The sequence below is a fragment of the Bos javanicus genome, chromosome 7 (genome assembly GCF_032452875.1).
Source record: "Bos javanicus breed banteng chromosome 7, ARS-OSU_banteng_1.0, whole genome shotgun sequence".
NCBI lineage: Eukaryota > Metazoa > Chordata > Mammalia > Artiodactyla > Bovidae > Bos > Bos javanicus.
In genome coordinates, this window is record NC_083874.1 from 6,764,601 (window position 1) to 6,784,474 (window position 19,874).

General features: G+C 49.4%; 1 long non-coding RNA gene across 1 annotated transcript; it reads left to right on the top strand.

The window, feature by feature from the left end:
- Positions 1–1,600: 1,600 nt before the first annotated feature.
- LOC133250462 (uncharacterized) lies at positions 1,601–17,384 on the top strand. The gene is made up of 3 exons (XR_009737334.1): positions 1,601–4,645; positions 7,096–8,296; positions 16,044–17,384. It is a non-coding gene; the product is annotated as an uncharacterized LOC133250462 (long non-coding RNA).
- Positions 17,385–19,874: the final 2,490 nt, after the last annotated feature.

Below are 19,874 nucleotides of genomic sequence, written 5' to 3' on the forward strand. Positions count from 1 at the left end.
ATGGCTTTGCACCCTCCTGGGGAGCCCCGGGCTGTTTGCAGGAGGCAGGCTGAGTCAGCTGTGGAGGGTGGTGCTGGGCCGAGACTCCTGGGGATGGAAAAAGGGGCAGGGGAGCAGAACTTCAGACACGTGCCTTCTGGTTCTGTGTATTCATTTTTGTCTTTAACTTAAAAGAAAAAGTGAGATGAAATTCCTATTACATAGAATTAACCTGGGCTTCCCTGGTGGCTTAGAGGTAAAGAAGCTGCCTGCCAATTCAGGAGACTCGGGTTTGATCCCTGGTCTGTGAAGATCCCCTGGAGGAGGAAATGGCAATCCACTCCAGTATTCTTGCCTGGGAAATCCCATGGACAGAGGAGCCTGGGAGGCTACAGTTCATGGGGTTGCAGAGTCAGACACGACTTAATGACTAAACAACAACAAAAATTAACCTGTTTTAGTCCTGCTATAACAAACTACCATAGGCCGGGTGACTTAGAAACAGCAGGACTTCGTTTCTCAAAGTTCTGAAGGTTGCAAGTTAAAGATCAAGGTGCCGGCTGATTTATTTCACTCCGTTTGTTTTCAAGGTCCACCTACATTAGCACAGGAATCAGGGTTTCATTCCTTTTTAAGGCAGGATAATATTCCATTGTGTAGATGAACCACAGTTTTTAAATCTCTTCATCAATTGATGGATATATACGTATTTCTTGGCTATTGTGAGTAGTGCTGTTCCAAACATGTGTGTACGAATATTTGTTTGAACACCTGTTTTCAATTTTGGGGGGTCTACACTTAGGAGTAGAGTTGCTGGGTCATGTGATAATTCTATGTTTAACCTTTCAAGGAACCGGCAAAGTGATTTCCATGGCGGCTACAGCATTTTACGTTCCCGCCAGTGGTGCACAAAGGTTCCAATTTCTCCACACTAACACTTGTTATTTTCCTGTTTTATTTTTTTGTGTTTTTTTTTTTTTTGGTGGGGAGCAGGAGGCAACCTAGTGAATTTGATTTGCATCCACTTTAAAGCATCTGCTCTGTGTAGACTCTGTCCCAAGTATTATGGGGGTGGGGGGAGGGGGAGTGGTCCCTGGGGCCTGGAAGAATTTATGGGGACTCTTGGAACAGTGGGAGCATATGTCTCTTGACCAGGCTAGGAGGGGCACCCAGGAAGACTTCCTGGGAGAAATGGATCAGACAGAGCTTCACTTGTGGCTCAGACAGTAAAGAATCCATCTGCAGAGCAGAGGGACCAGGATTCGATCCCTGAGTTGGGAAGATCCCCTGGAGAAGGGCATGGCAACCCATTCCAGTATTCTTGCTTGGAGAATCCCATGCATCCTCCCAGGCTATAGTCCATGGGGTCTGCAGAGTCAGGACTGAGCAACTAACACTTTCACTTTTACAAGGGTCTTGCGCTATGGCCCATGGGTCAGCTGCCTGTTTTTACAAATAAATTTTTGTTTATTTTTGCTTGCACTAGGGTCTTTGTTCCTGCGAGCAGGCTTTCTCTAGCTGCAGCAAGCAGGGGCTACCCTTAAGTTATGATGCCTGGGCTTCTCATTTGCGGCGGCTCCTCTTGTGGCAGAGCACAGGCTCTAGGGGGAAAGGACTTCAGTAGTTGCGGCTCCCAGGCTCTAGAGCACAGGCTCAGTAGTTACGGCGCACAGGCTTGGGTGCCCCAGGGCATGTGGAAACTTCCCGTACCAGGGATCAAACCCATGTCCCCTGCATTGGCAGGTGGATTCTTAGCCACTGGACCACCAGGGAAGCCTGCAAATAAAGTTTTATTGGAACACAGCCATGCTCACTCATTTACATGTTGCCTATGTCTGCTTTTCACTATAACAGCAGAATTGAATCATTTCGAGAGAATGTATGACTGAGAAAGGTAAAAATGTTTATGTCAGGCTCTTTATAGAAAAACTTTGCCAACTCTTAAGCTAAGAAGGATCAGTGTGTACATCACTCCGACTCATGAGCTGGCATGATCAGGAATGGTGTTCTAGGTTTTCTGTCTGGTTGGGTTGTCCAGTACCTGAGAGGAGTGTGAGAGATGAGGCCAAGGGTTGGGGTCGGAGGTGGGGGTCTGCTCTGGGGCCAGTCATCTCCTCTGCTGGTTCCACCCTGTTTTTTCATCCTGCCCTGGGCTGGGAGGCTGGCCTTTAAAACATCAAAGGCTCCTTGTTGAGTTTGGCCCAGAGGGCAGAAGGAAAGTGACTAGGGAATTGGTTCTTTGGGGTCCCTCCTGCGGGAGGCTGTGGTGGCTCTGTTTTCTGCTGAGGGCTACACTGCCCTCCCCAGGACACCCTGCCTGCCCCTCCCTTACCCCTGCTGCCTTGGGTGTCCCCCCAGCACTGCTCATCCTGGAGGCTGGACCAGCCTGGCTGGCTTCCCAAACCCTGTCCCTTTGCCTCTTTTCCCCAATCACCCAGGGTGAGCATCTATCTGGGCTGTGTCCTGGGGGATGCATTGACCCAGCTGTCTCCCAAAAGATTTTCTCCTTTTTTTTTTAGTGAGTGAAAACAGAACTTATTTTTTTATGGACTGAATGTTTATGTCCCCTTAAAATTCACATGTTGATCTCCTAACCCACAATGTGATGGGATTGGGAGGTGGGGCCTTTGGGAGGTGATTAAGTCATGAGGGTGGAGTTGTCATGAATGGGATTAGCACCCTTATACAAGAGACCCCAGAGAGCTTGCTCACCCCTTCTGCCATGTGTTGTTCAGTTGCTAGGTCACGTCCAAATCTTTGTGACCCCATGGACTGCAGCACGCCAGGATTCCCTGTCGTTTACTGTCTCCCAGAGCTTGCTCAAACTCATGTCCATTAAGTCAGTGATGCCATCCAACCGTCTCATCCTCTGTCGTCCCCTTCTCCTGCCTTCAATCTTTCCCAGGATCAGGGTCTTTTCAAATGAGTCGGCTCATCGCATCAGGTGGCCAAAGTATTTGAGCTTCACCTTCAGCATCAGTCCTTCCAATGTGTATTCAGGGTTGATTTCCTTGAGGATTGACTGGTTTGATCTCCTTGCTGTCCAAGGGACTCTCAAGAGTCTTCTCCAACACAATTCGAAAGCATCAATTCTTCGACACTCAGCCTTCTTTATCGTCCAGCTCTCACATCTGTACATGACCACCGGGAAAACCATAGCTTTCACTATCTGGACCTTTGTTTGCAAAGTGATGTTTCTGTTCTTTAATGCTGTCTAGGTTTGTCATAGCTTTTCTTCCAAGGAGCAAGTGTCTTTTAATTTTGCAGCTGCAGTCATTGTTCGCAGTGCTTTGGGAGCCCAAGAAGATAAAATCCGTCTCTGTGAGGATACCATATATACTGTATCAGTGTTTATATCAATATATATTGTCTGCAGCTGGGAATCAGGCTTGTGTCAGAACCTGACCATGCTGGAACTTTGATCTCAGACTACTAGCCTTCAGAACTGTGAGAGGTGAAAATCTGTTGTTTAGGGACTTCCCTGGTGCTCCAGTGGTTAAGACTCTGCAGTGCTAGTGCTGGAGGCCAGGGTTTAATCCCTGCAGGGAACTAGATCCTGTGTGCTTCAGCTAAGAGCCCGCATGCCGCCTTCAACTAAAGATCCTGCATGCTGCAACTAAAGATCCCAGATGCTTCGGCTAAGACCTGGCTCGGACAAACAAATTAAAAAAAAAAATTTTTTTTTTAAATCTACTGTTTACAAGCCACCAAGTCTATGGTATTCTGCTAACAGCAGCCTGTGCTGATGGAGACAGTCTGTATTATCTCCCAATTTACAGGTCAGGAGCCCAGCATGACATAGATGGTCCTCTACACAGGATCCCACAAAGCTGCAGTCAAGGTGTAAAAAAGCAGAGCCATCACTTTGCCAGCAAAGGTCCAGGTGGGGGAGCCTCACCTGAGACTTGGGGTCCTCCTCCCTGGGTGCGGGCGGAATCCAGTTCCTTGTGGGTGTAGGACTGAGCCCCTCGGCTCCTGTAGGCTGCTTGTTCTTCCTCCTTACAACCTGGCCACAGGCTTCCTCGAGGCTCGTGGCATCGCAGTTCTCTGCTGCCTCCAACTTCTGGCTGCTAGACCTTCTTCTCTAAAAGAATTGTCCTTCAAATACTTAATTTAATTTGGATTGTCCAACATTGTTTTTGTAAAATTGTGTAAAATAAAGTATACATAACATTAGCCCCCCTTTTATGCTTTGTTTAATTTTTAAAATTTGAAGTGTAGTTGATTTACAGTGTTGTGTTAGTTTTAGGTATACAGAAACGTTATTCAAATATATATGTACACACACACACACACACACATATGTGTGTGCTAACTCTCTTCAGTCATGTCCAACTCTTTGCGGCCCTCTGGGCCATAGTCCACCAGTCTCCTCTGTCCATATGTATATATATATATATATATATATATTCCTTTTCATATTCTTTTCCCTTATAGGTTATTAAAGAATATTGGGTATAACCCCTTTTAAATGTACAGCTCAGTGGCATTAAGTACATTTACATTATTGTGCAACCATCACCACTGTTTATGTCCAGAACTTTTCATTTCCCCCAACTGAAACTCTGCCTTTATTAAACACTAACTCCCCAATATCTCCTCCCCCAGCCCTTGGAACTACCATTCTACATTCTGTCTATGAATCTGTCTACCCTAGGGACCTCAGGTAAGTGGAATCATACTGCATTTGTCCTTTTGCGCCTGGCTTGTTTCACGCACAGTCATATTCTCAAGGTACATTCATGTCATATGGGTCAGAATTTCATTTCTTTTATGGTTAATAGTGTGTTGTACAGATATACCATATTTTGTTTATCCATTTATCCATTGATGACACCTGGGTTGCTTCTACTATCCAACTTAGTTAAAAAATTTTTTTGATTAAGAAAACTGTTGTTAAAAAAACAAAGACATAACCTAAAATTACCTGATTAGGCCAGGCCCACCCTCCTTTACACAGACTCAGAAATCAAATGATTTGGAACCTTAACTGCATCTGCAAAAATCCCTTCACTTTGGCCCTATAATGTAACCTAATGAAGGGAGCAATGTCCCAACTATTCACTGGTCCCACCCATAAGTAAGGTATTACACCAGACAGGAATCTTAGGAACCTGAGTCCCTCCTACCATGAGCCCCACCACCTCCCATTGCCCATGGGCAGTTAGAAAGGATTGCTCTGGAGGCTGGGGGGTGGAATTGGGAGTGGGGAGTTCCTCATCAGAAACACAGTGCCCCATCCTTCCAAATAAAGACCACGTGCATTGAGATAATGATAGTCCTTTGTCCTCTGGGCTGAGTGTCAATGCCCTGGATGACAAGACCCTGCAGGCAGGAATGGAGGGACCGCATTCAAGTTGCAAGTCCCCTGTCCCCATGCACAGAGGAAGCATCTGCTCACTTTTGAGACCTTTTGGAAGTGACTGGCCATTGGTTTTTGTCCCTATCGGGTCCAAGAGAACCCCTCGGAAAGGTTTTCAAAGGACTGACTGGCTGATGGCCAGACCTCTTACCGAGGTTATTGATTTGTTGCGATGAAGGACCTTTTGCAGACAATCAGAGGGCTGAGTCCCCATGACTCATGGTGTCCCAGGCACCTGGAGGCTGTGTACCAAAGGTGGTGACCGTCAGGGGAGGCTGCGTGTGTGCATGCGTGTGGCTCCCGGACACACCTGGTTGAGTCACCAGGGAAACCGCTGGGCAGTGGGGACACCGGCAGGTTTGAGGGGGCTGCCTAAGGGGTTCCACGTGGATCATCAGCTCCTTCAGGGATTCCTGTTTCACATTTGGGTTCAGTTTGGGGTCCTTGGGCATGTCACTGAGGCTGCTTCCATGTGGGGCTTGGGGTGGGGGAGGGGTGGATCGTGAGTCCATGGCTATAAAGCACGTGGTGCATGGAGAGCAGTCACCTACAGTGGCCACCATCATCAGTGACAGCTCCTCGTGGGCAGGGAGGTGGCCCCTGTGAGCCCAGATCCTTTCACCACCACCCTTCCATGGCCTGTAAGACGAAGCCTTATCCTTCCTCTGGGAAATCCCGCCAGAGTTAGCACCATTAGAGCAGGGTTCCCTGGGTCCTGGGGCTGGTGGGACTCTGAGCACCAGCTCCGATCCAGGTGTGGAAGGTTCTGCTGAAGCCTAAGTCATTGCTGCCCCTTAGTGAATACACTAGGTGCTCAATAAATACCTGCCCAATTTTTTTCAAAGGAGGAAAAAACTTGCACACAGCTTAGGGCTCTAACCTGGAGGGTACGCTTAGTGGATTGCACTGATGTGACCATCACCCAGATCAAAACATGGGAACATCCAGTGTCCCCAAGGTTCCGTCTGCCATTGAGGAAACCGTGCTTCTGCCCTCTATCCCAGGAGATGAGTTTTGCCAGCTGTTGATTTCACTGATGGAATTCACTGTGGAATCACCATTATGCCCTCTGTCATGTCTGGTCCCTTTGCTCAATTTGGTGCTCAGGGGTTCCCACGTTCTGTATGTAGTAGAACTCCTCCACCTCAGCCTACCCTGCCATTGGTGTATTGTTATTATTCGGTCACTAAGTTATGTCCCATTCTTTGCAAGCCCTGGACTGCAGCACTCCAGCTCCTCTGTCCTTCACTGTCTCCGAGTTTGCTCAAATTCATGTCCGTTGGGTCTGTGATGCTAAACAATTTCACCCTCTGGTGCCCCCTGATCTTTTTCCCCTCAACCTTTCCCAGCATTAGGGTTTTTCCAATGAGTCAGAGCTTTGCATCAGGGCGCCAAAGTATTGGAGCTTCAGCTTCAGCACCAGTCTTTCCAGTGAATATTCAGGGTTGATTTCCTTAAGGACTGACTGGTTTTCTCTCCTTGCATTAAATGAATATACTATAGTTCATTCATTGATGACATTTGGGTTCTTTCTTCCCTTCCTTCCTCTCTTTCTTTCTTCCTCCCTCTCTCTCTCCCTCCCTTCCTTCTTTCTTCACTGTGAATACTGTGGCTATATTTCTTTAGTGCAAACATACAGATTTATTCCTTTAGGGGTACACATCTAGGAGCAGGATTACAGGATTGTAACTTTAGGAGATACTGACAAACACTTTTCCAAAGTGGCTGGACCAATTTATTGCTCGTGAAAACAGAACAACCACCCCGAGGGGAGACTGCAGCTACTTAAGGAGCATGGCCTGCAGAGTCTGCAAAAAGAAAATCCGGAACACGAACCGTGGACAAGATTTGAGAGTACCCCCTAGACTGGCTGATGAGGGGGCATGTAGCAGGTAAGGGAATAATGCTCGGGTTGAATTTTGTGAAATGAGACATTCCCACTACATCTGAGCCGGAGAACATTTATTATGCCCACTCAGGTCCTGATGGCCTTCCCTGGTGGCTCAGACAGTAAAGAATCTGCCTGCAAGGCAGGAGACTCAGGCTTGATCTCTGGGTCAGGAAGAGCCCCTGGAAGAGGAAATGACAACCCGCTCCAGTGTTCTTGCCTGAAGAGTCCCATGGACAGAAGAGCCGGGTGGGCTACAGTCCACGGGGTCACAGAGTCAGAGATGACTGAGCAACTAACACACACACACACACACACACACACACAGGTGCTTATTCTGACAATCACCAGCTTCTATGCCCACGGAAGTGGCCTTTCAGGAAAATATTGAAAAACATTGACTGTGGCTTCGGATTCAGCCAAGTGTGACTTTGCTGGGCTAAGTCGCCTCCCCTCTCTGTGCCTCGGCCTTCCTTTTCTGTAAAATGGGAAAGGCGTTGGGAACTCCCAAGGGCACTATGAGCAGTACGGAGACGCTGCTAGTGGGCTTTGTGCTCCAGCGGCTAAGACTCCACAGCGTCAGTGTAAGGGGCCCCGGTTGGATCCCTGGTCAGGGAACTGGATCCCAGCTAAGAGTTCACATGCTGAAACTAAAGATTCCGAATGTCGAAACTAAGACCTAGCACAGCCAAATATATATATTTAAAGGGAGACGTTGATAGAAAGTGACTTAAAAATCCCGGCTCACTGTGGGCGACCCGCAGATGAGCGCTGGATCCCAGCTGCCGGTGGTTCTTAGAGGAAGATTCCTTTACTTTCCTCGGAAGATTTGTGACGGTTTACAAGCGGTGGGGCTTGCCAACATATTTCAAATATGTGCTTGGCCTCCCAGCCGCATCCACATTCCCCTTATCACTCCGGTGGAGGAGTCAGAGATCCCAGCCAAGGCGTCACTTTCCCTTCTCCGCGTCCGCCTGCTGCCAGCGGAGCCCTCCGCCCCGCGCTCGTTCGCTGGTTCGCAGCCTCGGGTGTGTGTCCAGGGGCCGCTTGCATAAACTCTGTGTTACGTAAGCCCTGAGCTGATTTTTGGAAAACTCGCACCCCCTCCTCCCAGCACCTTTTTTTTTTTCTTTCCCTCCAGATTTTCCAGTGTCACCCAAATACCCAGCTGCAGGAGGGGGGATGGGGAAGGGGTTGTTTACACGTCTTGGTTAGAACAGCGTGTCTGGAGGCCCGGCCAAAATGTGTGTGAGTGCTTTCGATTGTGGAAAAACAAATGTGATTTGAGAAATCGAAAAAGGAAAAAAAAAAAAAGAGGAAAAATGAAATGGAAAACAACTGCTGGCAGAACTGGAACTTGGAGGCACGGCCCCGATTGCAGGATTTCTAACGACCTGGGGAAGAATGTTCCGGAATACTCTAGGAGGCCCTTGTGCTCTTGGCAGGCTGACAGCCCGTGCCCCTCACCCTCCACACCACATCACTCGGGCCACTCCGGACGTGCTGAGGAGGGCGAACGGCTGCTGCTTTTCCCGGGGTTGTGAGCACATGTCCCCAGGCGCTTAAAAATAGCCACGGTTTATTGCAGACCTGAGTCTAACAATCAGGGTTTTCTTCAGATGTAAAAACTTTTCCACCGCAAGGGCAGTTTTTTTTAAATATGTGTAGTAGGAGTTTTCCTTTTCTTTCTCCCAAGAGTAGATATGAAGGCTTGAGTTTAAAATGGCCAGCCCAGGGTTGTGTGTGTGTATGTGTGTTTGAGGATTGAGGGACCTACTAATATTGAAGACCTACAATGTGCCAGAGCCTATGTGGAGCCCCCACTGGGCCTCAGGATTCAGAGAGCCATTAGTTTTTCTGGGGGTGGGGGAAGGAATCAGAGGTACTGCTAATCCTTGGCTAGCCAGGAGTTCCACTGTCCGAGTGTGAAGTCTCTGATCCTGACCCAGGCTTGTTTCCCTGTATGAACCTAGCCTCCATGGACCCCCTGAAACTGAAGGTAAGTTGCTGGCATATGTCTACCATGAATAATTCCAGCTTTCATCACACAGGGCCCCAGGACATCAAAAAGACACAAAACCAGTGACTTCCCCTCTCAATGCGGGGAGCTTGGGTTCGACCCCTGGTCAGGGAACTAAATCCCACAAGCCACAACTAAAGATCCCATGAGCTGAAACTAAGACTTGGGGCAGCTAAATAATATTTAAAAAAAAAAAATACAAAACCGCTCCTCCAAAGAGATTTTTTAGAGAACCATGGCCTAGAGCTTGAGTCAAGTTGCTTCTCTTCTCCAGTCCTCAGTTTTGTTATCTGAGAAATGGGTTTATCTCCTGATACTTGCTAGATATGTGGTCTGGAGTCCCTCCCCACACTCCACCAGATACTGACATGTCCGCTGGAGGAGGCTTTTTCCTGCCTTTGTAGTGCAAACTTGTAACAAGGCCACCTTGATCTTTGTGAGTAAAGCTCAGGGTTGAAATATGACCTCTGGGAGGGACTTCCTGGTGGTCCAATGACTAAGAGTCCACATTCCCAATGCAGGAGGCCTGGATTCAATCCCTGGTCAGGGAACTAGATCCTGCATGCCCCAACTATAGATCCCGTGTGCTGCAACTAAGACCCAACGCAGCCAGATAAATATTTTTTTTAAAAGAAAGTTACCTGTTTATTTTTATGAAAAAGAAAAAAAAAATGTCTTCACGGGGTCTGAGGCACATTTCCTTTTTCATTAGTTTTCTGCCTGGCCAAGAGGTCTAAGTGTTACCAAATGACTGGGTCGTCAGATTTAACATCACAGAATTTAACCTCATCAGATAAAACGTGAGGTACCCAGTTAAATGGAGATTCAAACAGCACATTTTTAGCATAAATATATACCAAATTTCACATGAAATGGGACATACTTCCTCCATTTAAAATTTTTTTTAGGTTTTAGAACCTAAAAATTTCATTTTCACCCTCTGAAGTAAGAAAAAATAAAACTTTTCTTTTCCTCTGCCCTAAATTTTTTTTTTCTTCTGATTTGAAAAGATATCAAGGGACTTCCCTGGCAGTCCCAGTAGTTAGGACTTATCCTTCCAATGCAGGGGGTGTGGGTTTGATCCCTGGTCGGGAAGCTAAGATCCCACATCCCCTGAGGCCAAAAAACTGAACCATAACGCAGAAGCAGTGTTGTGACAAATTCAATAAAGACTTTTTTAAAAAAATGGCCCACGTTAAAAAAAAAAATCTTAAAAAAAAGAAATTACAACATTTCTGTGAACTCCTAAAAGTACCAGGGCTCTGGACTTCCTGTCCGTGATGTATCAGCTGGCCCTGGAAAAGGTGGCCTTCATTTAAGTCCAAGTTCCCTGGGTGGACAGTGACCACAGAGATTCCCTTAAGTGACACCGTCCGGCATCTCCCAGGCCTCAGGCCAGTTCTGGGAAAAATCGGGGAGAAGTGTCGCTGGTTCAGGTTGCTCTGCCCCTCACAGAGATGCTTCCGGTCCTGAGGGGCTCTGTTTGAATACAAGGAAGCATGAATCAGACCTCGGCGCCCCCGGAGGCAGGCCCAGTGAGGTGTCTTTCCAAGGGGCTACCCTGAATGCTCACCCCTTTGCTCACTGGCCTTCCGACAGCCTGGGGTTTGAGGACAAATTTAGATCGTTGGTCATCTGACTGAAGTAGACCTTCAACAATTTCCCAGGGTTTTAACAAGTTGTCACCAGACCTTTCTCGAGGAACCACTAGAGGGTCAGAGCCATCTTGGCAGCTTGGGCCCCAGCTGGGTTTTGTTGAGATGAGCCAGGTGGATCAGATATTTGGGGCCCCAAATACCCAGAACTGCCTTTGATTTCTGTCTGGCTATGATGTCCATGATTTTTGCGTGATTTCTGCCTGATTATGAGGAGGTTCAAGAGGGAGGGGACATACCTATACCTATGCTTGGTTCATGTTGAAGTATAGCAAAAAAACAACACAATATTGGGAAGCAATTATCCTCCAATTAAAAAAAATAAACTTTTTAAAAAAGGAAACAAGCTGTAACAAAATCCAGTCACCAGATTGAGAAAATAAAAGGCAGGATACCCAATTAAACTGGGACTTCAGATAAACAACCATTTCCTCTCCCTCCACCTCATCACCACACGGCATGTGGGATCTTGGTTCCCTGACCAGAGATTGAACCCTCACCCCCTGCATTGGAAGCGTGGAGTCTTAACTGCTGGTCCGCTAGGGAAGTCCTAAACAAAGATTTTAAAATGTAAGTATATCTTAAATTTTGCATGGAATGAGATATACTGAAAAGTCACCCAGTGTTTATCGAAATTCGGATGTAACTGGGTGTCCTGTGTTTTGTCGGGAGGTGGTGGGGGAGCACGCATCCTAGCTTGAGGTGGTAGTGGGTGCCAGGCCAGCAGTGTCATCTCCTTACGTCATCACCACAGCCAGTGAACAGATGAGGAGGCTGAGGGCTGCGGGATGCTGGTGCGGAGTGGAGGTCTTTCTGGTGGGCGGCTGCAGGCGTGTCCACACAGGCATGCAGAATTCAGGTTTAATCCTGCCAGAGCAGAGCTCCTCAAATAATTAAATGTAGCATTGCAACATGACACAGCTACTCCACTCCTGGGGATCTACCCCATCCCACCCGCACCAAACTGAAAACAAGTGTTTTCACGAGTTTTTGCACACACATGTCCACAGTATCACTGGTCCCAATCGCCAGAATGTAGAAACAAAGGAATTTCCTGGCGGTCCAGTGGTCAGGGCTTCAAGCTTCCACTGCGGGGGGCTCGGTTCAATCCCTGTTTGGGGAACTAAGATCCTGCTGGCTGTGAGTTGTGGCCAAAAGAAAAAGGGAAAAGGTAGAAACAAGCCCAATGTCCATCAGTGGATGAATGGATAAACACAATGTGATCATCCATACAATTACAAAGGAATAATACAAAGGAATGGAGCGCTGATTCATGCTATGATGTGGATAAACCTCAAAAACACCATGCCGCGTGAAGGAAGCCCAAACACAAAAGTTTATATGTGATTCCATTTATATGAAAGATCCAGAATAGGCAAATCCACAGAGACAGGAAGTAGATTTGGTGGTTGCCAGGGGCTGGGGGAGGGGACGTGGGGAGTGATTGCTAATGAGATGGGCTGTCCTTTTGGGGGTGAAGGAAATGTTTAGGAACTAGATAAAGGCGCTGATTGCCCAACACTATAAATGTAGTAAATGCCACTGAAACACAAACTTGAAAATGGTTAAAATGGTAAATTTTATATTGTTTATTTGACCACAACTTTTAAAAAATATTAGGGAGGGGCTGGCTAAGAGGAAACTTGGGCTATCATCAGGCCTGTGGCCAGATTCCTGGAAAAGTTGTGAGCAGGGACCCTCTTTGGTGGGCTTCCCAGGTGGCTCAGTGGGTAAAGAAACCACCCACAATGCAGGAGACGCAGGTTCAAGTCCCCAGGTCAGGAAGATCCCCTGGAGGAGGACGTGGCAACCCACAGCAGTATTCTTGCCTGGGAAATCCCATGGGCAGAGGAGCCTGGCGGGCTACCGTCCATAGGGTTGCAAAGAGCCGGACACGACAGTGACAGAGCGTGCATGCAGGCACGCGCCCACTTTGGTTGGTTACTTGCTGTCAGGACCCGTGCCGTTTATAGATGTCAGGCTCCACTGAATGCTGGGAGGCAGGACCACCGGTGTGCTGCCCCCTTACAGAAGTGGCGACTGAGGCCCTTGAGGTCAGGGAACTCGCCCAGGGACTCAGCGTGAGCAGCTGGGATTGCCTGTGGGACCTCAAGCCCAGCAGGTCCTTCCAGGGAAATACCATTTGCAGGCCAAAGGTGCTCAAGTCACACTGGGGGTGGGCCCAGGAAAGCCATCGCAGGACATTGTAGCGGGGAGAGCCAAGGGCTTCTCCTCTGACAGCCCCTGGCAGGCCCAGCATACAGGGGCTGACGGAGGATCAGAAAAAGGCCAGAATCCCCATAATCAGGAGATGCTTTGGTTAAGAGCTGGGTTCCTGGAACCAAGTAGCTGGCTTTGTTGGGCTAGGGGAAGGACTTCACCCCTCTGAGCCTCAATTTCCCCCCTGAACCTGCCCCTCCCCCCGAGGGTCAGCATTAGCAGAAGGTGATGCTATGCATGGGCTGGTGTGGCGTTGAACCCAATCCCTAGAGAGTTCACCACACCCCAGGGCATCTCGATCGAGCCTTGAAACCCCTCCCCCGAGGGGCTTGGACATCTAGTTATCTGTTTGAGAAATGAGCATCGCGGAGAGGACACCGGCTATTCTGAAATGTTTAAACAGGACCAAAGTCAGTCCACCCTGCTGAGAACTGGGGGCTGGGGGGCAAGCACACACAGGGTGCTCTGGGTGGGAGATTTAGGATAATCCATTGACTGATGGATTGAACGATGGATAATACTTTCAAGAAAACAAGGTAGCAGATGGGGTCATCTTGTTCTTGCAAGAGAGAGAGGTTCCCTGCTCAGGCAGAGCTGAACAGAAAGGCACAGCGTCCCATGCAAAGGGGAGTTAAAGGCAGAGAGAAAGAGACAGAGAGGGGACTGCAGAGAGATGGGGAGAGACAGAGAAAGTGAGAGAGGGACCCTGAGATTGGCTGATAGAATTCAGCCTTTGAGCTACTTTGAATTGAAGCCCCTGATGGGATTCAAACCTTCATCTGACAGATGCAGAAAGAAGCTGAGAGGTGGAGGGAGTGCCCTCCTTTCATCATCACCCGCACCCGTGGGTGCAGCTCTGGTGGAGCCCCCAACATCCCCCAGCCTCACGGATGTCCTCTGTCCCCACTCCTGCATCCCCCTGGCCCACAAGTCCAGTTAAAAATAGCTAGTGGAGGACCACGGTGACTTCTGAAAGGGGCCTCAGCCCAGCCAGCCACGACGTGCAGGCCACAGCCAGTGACGGCATTCACTGTGGCAGCACTCAGAGTACAAAGGCGCCTTCAGGGGAACCGGCGTGTCTGGATCGGATTTCTGGAGAGCAAACGCTTCTTTCATTTCCCTGAGCCCCGGCAGGGATCTGCCCTAACGGCAGAAGAAAACATCCCCTGGAAGGGAACAGGATCTCTTTGGGGGTGTGGGGGGAGCCCCAGGGCTCTACTGAATGCTGGCACAGAGAGAAGCTCCCGGGGCACCCCAAGGCAGCCCCCTTCCCCCATTTAGAGTAAGTTGGGAAGGCTTCCTTCTCCAGTGTTATGAAAGCGGCTCTGTAGCACTGGCATTCTTTCTTTCCCAAATGCTTGGGGAAATTTACCAGTGACGCTGTTCAGACCTGGCTTGCTACGCGGGAAAGTTCTCCACCAGCCCATCGGTTTCTTCCATAGATACAGGGCTATCCTGGCGATCTCTGTCTTCTTTTTAAGAATATTTGTTTATTTGGCTGAGTTAGATCTTGGTGGCAACACCCCAGATCTTCAGTTGCCACATGTGAATTCTTAGCTGTGGCATGTGGTATCTGGTTCCCAGACCAGGGATTGAACCCAGGGCCCCCTGCATCGGGAGTGTGGAGTCTTAGCCACTGGACCACCAGGGTGGTCCCCTGGTGATCTGCTTCTTCTTGAGTAAGTTGGGGGAATTTGAGTCTTTCAAGGAATTTGTCCGTGTCATCTGAGCCATTGAATTGATTGGAATCAAGTTGTTTTTGAACGGAGGAGCCTGGAAGGCTGTAGTCCATGGGGTCGCTGAGGGTCGGACACGACTGAGCGACTTCACTTTCACTTTTCACTTTGATGCATTGGAGAAGGAAATGGCAACCCACTCCAGTGTTCTTGCCTGGAGGATCCCAGGGACGGGGGAGCCTGGTGGGCTGCCGTCTATGGGGTCGCACAGAGTCGGACACGACTGAAGCGACTTAGCAGCAGCAAGTTTTTTATAGAATGCCCTGGTGAACCTTTTGATATGTGTAGGACTTGTCCCCAGGGTCCCCTCTCTCCTTCCTGACATTGATCATTTGTGTCTTCTTTTATTTTTCTGATCCATGTGGCTCAGCCCAGGATGAGAAGCTCCGCACCTTGGTGTTGACTTTGTCCCAAAATTCGGGCAGTAGTGGGCTTGTGGTTCTCACTGTTCTGATGGCAATGACATCAGAGGTCCTTTTGGAAAGGCCACCCCGCCTGTGCGAACAACCTGCCTATGTAAAGGTGATGGTCAACCCATCTTCTGGCTGCACCCTTCGAACTCCCTAACTTTAACTTCTAAGCATAGAACAGAAAGAACTTTGGGCCCTGTGAAGTCCAAAGTCCCTGGCTCAAATCCGTTCCTTTTTGTCAGGACTGGGCTAGAGTAAGGCAAGTGAGGCCTCCAAGTGTAAAATGGAAAGAGGTGTCCATCAGCAGGCTTGTGGAAGGCAAGGTTGGAGAAAGCTCACGGAGACAACTTGGCCATTGGTGTCTTGGGTTACCATGACAACAGGTGATGCTAATCCCTGCTTGCTACACCTGTGAAGAGGGGGAGGAGATGGAATTAGAACTGATGCACGGATTAAATATATAATAATATATGGATGCCACACCCAGGGAAGTAAACATCCTGAAAATAATGATGGTGTGTGCATGCTCAGTTGTGTCCCAGTCTTTGTGACTCCATGGACTGTGGCCCTCCAGGCTCCTCTGTCCATGGGATTCTCCAGGCAAGGAACACTGGAATGGGTTGCCATTTCCTCCTCTAGGGGATCTTCCCAATTCAGAGATCAAACCCGTGTCTCCTGCGTTGGCAGGCGGATTCTTTGCCGCTGAGCCACCTTGGAAGGATTCATAATAATTATTTAGCTTCCTTAGAGCCATTATTTGCTCCATTTTACAGATGAGAACACTGAGATCCAGAGCTGGTGGCAGAGACAGGATTCGAACTCTGGCTGTCAGCGCCCCAGCCTGTGTGCGCTTTGGTCATTACTGCCGACCGAAATCACAGCTCCACCCGCGTTCCTCTCTGCTTGGGTTTGCATATTCAGCTGGAGAAAAGTGATTTAAAACAGGAACACCCACGGTGGCCCTAAGTCTGCCTAAGTTCTGGAAGCGGGGCAGCCTCAGGACTCTGAACTTGGCTGGTGTTTTCCCCTAGCCCCAGGGGCCCAGGGACCAGGATTTGGCCTGCCTTAGGCCCCAAACCACCTGCTCGGCCCAGCGTCCAGCCGGCCTGCGTGTGAGTGAGGCAGAGAGGGGACCCTCCGCCGTCCTTATATACCGGGGTTATTTTTAACCCGGCCTTCCAGAACATTACGGAGCTTCCTCTCTCCGACTCGCAGGAAGCCCTACTTGGCTGTGTTTCCTGCTAACACGCGGCCCTGAGATTGCTGAGAACAACAGGCTCAAGACTGCTCGGCTCCGGGGGAAAAAAAAAACCTGGCCCCCTTTCAAAGCCCTGACAAAACCCTTTAAGAGCCCAGCGCTCCCGCCAGCCAGAGCATGGCCCCCGCAGGGCTGATAGATTGGTCCAGACTGTGTCCAGGGCCCTCAGGCAGGGGGCCCCCAACTCCATCACCCCTTCCCAAGGTGGGTAGAAAAACCTGTGCTCTCCACCCCACCCCCACCACGCCCCTTGGAGAGACAAATACTTGCCTTGGTGGATTTTTTTATGCTTCTGTTTTTTTTAAATTTTTACCTATGTATTTTTACTGAGGGGAAATTCACGTAACATAAAATTAGTCATTTTCAAAGGGAAAATTTGGTGGCATTGAGTCCATTCTCCGTGCTGTGCAACTATCACCTCTACCGAGTTCCCAAACATTTCCACCACACCAGAAGGAAATCCAGCCCCCATCAGCAGTCACTCCCCGTTCCTCCTCCTCCAGCCCCCGGCAACCACTGATCTGCTTTCTGTCTCTACGGCTTGGCCTGTCGTTGACATTTCTTAGAGATGGAATCGTGCGTTGTGTGGCTTCTAGCGTCTGTCTTCTCTCCCATAGCAGTTTTCGAGGTTCATCCACCCTGCAGGATGAATCAGCAGCTTCACTCCTTTTTATGACTGAGTACTATTCCACTGCATGGAGGCCCCCGTGTTTTGTGTTATCCACCCCACTGTGTTCTTCTGTTTGTTTTGGCGGCAGCAGGCAAGATTTTAGCTCCCCGACCAGGGACTGAATCCATGCCCCCTGCGGTGGGAGTCTTGACTACTGGACTGCCAGAGAAGTCCCTACTTGTTGATGGATGGATGTTGCTTTCCAACATACTTTGAAGGCTTAGGTTCAGAAGAAACTATTTTTGTCAATGCTGTGTCATTTTTTTTTGGAAGTGTGGCCGTTTGAGGGCAGAGCGAGTCATCCATAGTGTCTGCGATTTGGCAGCAGGTGCGGAGGAAAAGCGCTTGGCGACAGAGGCATCTCAGCACTTCCGTTCTGGTTTGACCTGTTCTTCCCGTGGTCTTTTGTGCGCAGTGATGGTTTCTCACCGGGGGGTGCAGTGAGCTGCTGGGGGCAGCTAGGATCTGGTTCAATCCAGCCTCCTTTGCTTAACAACCATGGGACGCTGGACAAAGCCCTTTGGTTCTCTTAAAGCCTAAAACCCTTATTCTTTGACATCAGCCCCCAGTATCCAGAGATCTTTGTGCTGGGAGGGCCCTCTCCTTTGCAGATGAAGAAACCGAGACTTAAAGAGGGCGTATGACTTGCCCAGGGTCTCAGGGGTACAAGAAGCTCAGAGGTGGGGCTCCCCTGGTGGTCCGGTGGTTAAGACTCTATGCTTCCATTTCAGGGGGTGCGGGTTCGATCCCTGGTCGGGGAACTAAGATCCCACATGCCACGTAGTGCAGCCAAAGGGGAATAAAAAGGAAACAAAACAAAACAAAAATGCCAGGGATGCAGCCCCAGCTTGATCTTGGGTGGGCTCCTCTCCTGGTTGGGGGCTGGCATCCTTGTGAGCAGCCTTCTCCTGACCCTCCCGGGGTCCTTTCTTTGGCCCCTCAGAGGAGCCACTGCCTCCTTTTCCAGTTTTTCTTGTCAGTACCTCCTGGAGTCACCCATCCTGTTGTTTGCTCCTTTGTGGCTTTGTCTGAGATAAGATCTTGTCACCATGTCTAAAGACATTTGCTTGAGTCAGTGGTTCTTACCTGATGGAGGTTCTGCACTCCAGGGGATGTCTGGCAATGTCTGGGGACATTTTTTGTTGTCACAACTTGGGGTAGAGGGTGCTATTTGCTTTGAGTGGGTAGAGACCAGAGATGTTGTTCAACACTCTACAGGGCCCAGGATGTCCCCTACCCACAGGGATGATGGACCCCAAATGTCAGCACTGACATGAGAGAGACCCTGCCTCAACATGCAAGAGATCCTGTTTGCTGTCTATCTATCATCAACCAGTCTATCATCTGTCAATTGATCATCTAGTTATCATCTTTCAATCATCAATCAATCATCTATCAGTTATGTATCTACCATCCATCTAATTATCCGGCATCTATCTGTTAGTCATCTGTCTATATCTATCTACCATATTTATTCCTGTTGGCTCAGGTGGTAAAGAATCTGCCTGCAATGCAGGAGACCCAGGTTCAATCCCTGGGGAGGAAAGATCCCCTGGAGAAGGGAGTGGCAACACCCTCCAGCATTCTTGCCTGGGAAATCCCACGTGCATGTGGTCAAAAAGAGTTGGACTGAACGACTATCACTTTCGCCATATCTATAATCTATCAATTATCTATCTCCTATCTATCTACCTACTTAACCTATCACAGATAACAAGCCAGTCTCAAATATCAGCAGTGCCAAGAAATCCCAACCCAGCGATGACTCATGTGTCTGTATCAGAAAGGGCCGGGGTCCTCTGTGGGCTGGCTCCTTCCCACCTCCCAAGACTTGGAATCCTCCTACAGCCCTGTGAGGTGGGATCCTTTATCCCCAGGTGAGGAAACTGGGACCCAGGGAGGGGAGGGGCCTTGCGTGTGAAGCGGAGCTCAGGTTGCACTCTGAGGGCAGTAGGGAGCCATGAGAGGTGTTAAAGCAAGGGAGGAAACCAGTTGAGTCTGTGTTGGGGAGATGGCTTTGGGCCCCGGATGTGGGCTTGACTGAGGCAGGGAGCCTCGAGGGGACCCCTTTGGGAGAGCTAAAGGACTCCAAGAAGGAGGGGGCGACCCAAGTAGGGTTCAGGAGAGGTACTGGAGAGAGAAAGAGACGAGCAGGGCTGTTTCTGTAACAGCAGCTGCAGGCTGTGGCTGCAGAAGGGAGGGGGCCAGCTTCATTGGGCTCCTCCTGGGGGTCCAGGCATGGACCACCATATCTGTCCCTGGGGAGGGGAGGTCCGCTGAAGAGGGGAATGGCAGCCCAGCTTGTCACCGAATAAGCCTTCATCAGTGTTTATCTAGGCCAGGTACGGTTTAGTAGGGACACAGACTTCTGGTGAGGAACTGGCATGTGGGGGGGCTCCAGCCTGAGGGGGACATTTGGACATAGACATCCCCAATTCTGTGGGATTCGGACGGGGCAGTGGGAAGGACCCAGTGCTGGGGGCTCCCAGAGCGGGAACAGGGTCTCTGCCTGGGACTGGGGAGCACCGCCCAGGGAAATGGTATGTAGGTTCAGGCAAACAAGCAGAGCGGTGTTCCAGGTAGAGGGCATGGGTCTGGAGGCGAGACTTCAGCAAATTTGGGAAACAGGAGGAATTCAGTATGTCAGAAGGAAATCTAGGGAAGTGAACCTAGATT